This window comes from Erpetoichthys calabaricus, chromosome 8 (assembly GCF_900747795.2).
Source record: "Erpetoichthys calabaricus chromosome 8, fErpCal1.3, whole genome shotgun sequence".
Lineage (NCBI taxonomy): Eukaryota > Metazoa > Chordata > Cladistia > Polypteriformes > Polypteridae > Erpetoichthys > Erpetoichthys calabaricus.
Window position 1 is genome coordinate 155,445,873 of NC_041401.2, and position 4,272 is coordinate 155,450,144.

The window sequence follows — 4,272 nt, forward strand, 5'->3', positions numbered from 1 at the left end:
GTCATTGGTTATGAGTGTTGCTGTCATATATATACATAGACACATATACACACACACACACATATACACATATATTATATATTCATATACACATATATTTTTATATATATATTTTTATATATATATCTATATACACATACATACATACATACATACATATACACACATAGATGCACTCACAATAACATAGAAATCATATAAACAACATTAACATCATTATCATTGAGAATATGAAGTAATACATAAGAAGCACATTTTCATATAAATATAAATAATTAAACAGTAAAATCTTCTTGTATAATTTGCTACCGTGGCTTTTCGTTGGTCTGTCCAGGATATTTAAATCACCTGTAGCTTGCAAACTGTTTCACCTATTGACTTGAAATGTAGTACACATATAATACGTCACGTCTGCTATCCGCTTTATGGGTGATGATTGTATTACTCTTTTTATGTTTATTTTATTTTAGAATCAACTCCTATCTGCGCACACCAGGGCGGCCGTGGGCAGATGCGTATGGTGTATTCACTCCATGTTATCGTGCATTGCGCTGTCACTGGTATTTTGATAAAAGAATTTGAACAATATATAAGAAGCGTATAAATTATTAAACAGTAAAACATTAACATTTAAGAAGGTAAATTTACATTGAGTACTACTGCAGTGCCTTCGGGGTATACCTCATTTTTCTTTGCCCATTAAATGCTTAAATGTATACTTTTTTTTGGTGTACCTACCCGAGAACACGCGACATATAACCGACCGTGGGAGAAGCATGGATTTTAAAGAAGCGTTGAGTTCATCTGCTGGTCTCCCTCGTGGAATAACTGGTAATGTTTCACTAAAATCTACAGCGAGTAAAACGACATTACCTCCTTTTTTTTTGTACGATCTCTGAGATGTTGCTTTTTCGGTTCAAGGCTTCATAAGCTGTTTTATGTTCCATGGTGTACTTATAAGTACTAATTATCCCAATCCATCATCTTTGAATGTTGCAAGACTTTCGCCTTGTATGTAGATCGGGGTAATTACATTCATTGCATTCCTAGTGTGAATCACAATCTGATTGTATGGGTGGTTACCTGGCACTGTAGGGTTGCCACCCGTCCTTTAAAATACGGAATCGTGCCGCGTTTGACAATGAAATTGCGCGTCCCGTTTTGAATCAATAGTGGATGGGATTTATCCCGTATTTTTGTAATCATTTTTTTTTTAAAGCAGCGTCTCATGCCAATCATCCCACACGCATTTTATGAAGATGCCTCCTTTCCTACTTTTGATTGGGTAATACTTGATGTCATCGTTAGTTTGATTGGTGTTTTTAAACTGTCCAGTGAGGAGGGCGTGTCTTTTAAGTACAGTCTGCAAAGTGTTGGCACTGAGATGTGGCGTCAGCGCCATACTTGAAGCCCTAACGTTGCGGTCAGCAAGTCGGCTAACATCCGCCATGTGCCGTCTTTCAGTTGCGAGAAGCAGATCATAGAATGTTGAAACTGTTGCCCCTAACGTTGCGCCACGGCGTGTGGTTCGTTTATACCTCGTGTCTTCTCATTAAACTTTTATCTCGCGAATATGTTATTGCAATCCGCAGCGGGAGCGTTTCTATAAACTTTATTTAAACTTACGTTTTACACCGTGGTTTGTTTCCCTTATGAACATGCTTGTATGCTTAACTTGCTCCGTTCTCAATTGTTTAATTAATTTTTTGCTCTTCGCTGTTTGCGGCTGTTCCTCCATTTCCCCCTACTTCGTTCTTTTATCTCGCGAATATGTTATTGCAATCCTTAACGGGAGCGTTTCAATAAACTGATTGAAAATAGTTTTGCATTTACATTTTTAGTAAAAGGCGAGCTTTTAAGCCTGAGAAATCACCCCGTAAATGCACACGTTTAATTGGACATGTGTTAATATGTATGGTTACACAGTATTAAAAGACAGTGAACAACGTCAGTTACCTTTGTTCCCGCGTTTGATAAAAGGTCAGCTTTTAAGCCTGAGAAATCACCCCGTAAATGCACACGTTTAATTGCACATGTGTTAATATGTATGCTTACACAGTATTAAAAAGACAGTCAAAAATTAACGTCATTTACCTTCGTTCCCGCGTGCGACTCGTGCTGTAAATCTCTTCCTTGTTTTTAGTTCACGTGATTACGTAGGAGGCGTGATGACGCGATACGTGACTCTGCCTCCTCCATTACAGTGTATGGACAAAAAATATGTTCCAGTTATGACCATTACGCTTTGAATTTCGAAATGAAACCTGCCTAACTTTTGTAAGTAAGCTGTAAGGAATGAGCCTGCCAAATTTCAGCCTTCCACCTACACGGGAAGTTGGAGAATTAGTGATGAGTGAGTCAGTCAGTGAGTGAGTCAGTCAGTGAGGGCTTTGCCTTTTATTATTATAGATTAGCATTCCCTGGTCAGGCCATTTGGGGCAAGTAAAGACATCTGTTAGGCTAGCACAACATTTCTATTGGCCGTGATGGTCTAAAGATGTAGCAAATCATATAAAAGCATGTGCAGAATGTCAGAAAGTTGGACCAGTGAAGAGAGGAGACAGAGGTCCACTAATACCTTTGCCTGTAGTGGAAGAACCTTTTTCTAGAATAGTGGTTGACATTGTGGGATATGTCAAGCGTAGCCGCACTGGATACAAGTATATCCTGGTGGTGTGTGACTATGCAAAGGTTCCCAGAAGCCTTTCCCCTGAAAGAGTCAAATGCAAGTAACATCGTGAGAGCCCTAATAAAGCTAAAGTGGGGATCCCAAGACGGCGCAGGTGGTGCAGTGGTAGTGCTGCTGCTTTGCAGTAAGAAGACTATGGAAGATTGTGGGTTCGCTCCCTGGTTCCTCCCTGTGTGGATTGCACTATGAGTACTGAGAAAAGCGCTATATAAATGTAATGAAGTATTAAGGGAAATGTTAACTTACCAGGGATCCAACCTAGCAGCAAAATTGATAAAACAGGTAGATAGTTTGTTAGAAATTCAGGGGTAAGGTCCACACCCTATCACCTGCAAACAGATGGTCTAGTAAAGCAATTTTACGCCACCCTAAAACAAATGCTGACAAAATTTGTTAGCATGACTAGATTAGATTGGGACCTATAGATTTCCATATTTGTTATTCGTTTACTGCAAGTTTCTGCAGGTGTCCACAGGATTTTTTCTTTTTGAGCTGTTCTATGGTCGTCATGTACGAATACCCCTTTCTGTACTAAAGGAAACCCTGGCAGGAGACAGAGACAGAACTGAATCCCAAAACATACTAACATTTGTCAATAAGTGGAAGGATAAATTTGCTAACCTGTCACAGTTCATGGAGGAAAACATGGAAAATTCACAAGCCAAGCAAGAGACTGAAAACTTACTGTTGGAAAGAAGATACTGTTATTGTTGCCTACTTCAGAGAGCAGTCTTTTAGCCAAGTGGAAAGGGCCGTACACCATAATGGCTCAAAAAGGTCCTGTCACTTACAAGATTGACGTGCCTGATCACCCTAGAAAATCGAGGCAGACTTTTCATATTAATATGCTGAAGCCATGGCAGAAGTATACTAAACCTTCCAATTCATTTTTTAATTCATTACTTTCTGGAGGAAGAGGAATCAGAAGAGCAGTATTTGCCATCATGCAGGGAGGTCCAAGTGGGACCACTGCTGGAACATCTGGAAGAGAGTAAAAGAGCAGAATTACAACAGTTGATTCCAGAGGGTCTGCTTGGATCTTTGCCTGGTAAGACTTCTCTTATAGAACATGACATTCGCTTACCTTCCCATGTCCTTTGAGAACAGCGTACTGTAGAATCCCTGCATGCATACAAGAGGTTTACCAAGAGGAGCTGGGACAGATGACAGGTTTAGGAATCATCGAACTTTTAGTGAGTGACTGGTGTAGCCCTGTAGTACTCATAGTGCGAAGCGTCTTAGTATTGGTTTGCCACGGCATATTAAGGGGTCATGTTTTTTGCAGTTGCCTGGGCTATGTCCTGGGTGAGAGAAAAAAGGCTTACTTTCACTTTAGGGAGAAGTGCAGTATGCGCCTCAAATGCCAGCCGCTCGTATTTTTGTAGAAATTTTTAGACCCTTTACTGATTACATCTTGCCTGAAGAAGGGGCTTAGCTGCCTCGAAAGCTTGCATATTGTAAACTGTTCTGTTAGCCAATAAAAGGTGTCATTTTGCTAGACTTCTCATTGTTTCCAGTGTATACATTAACAATGTGTCATTAGAGAAGATATTTAAAACTTTTAATTTTAAAGTAGGTGAAAC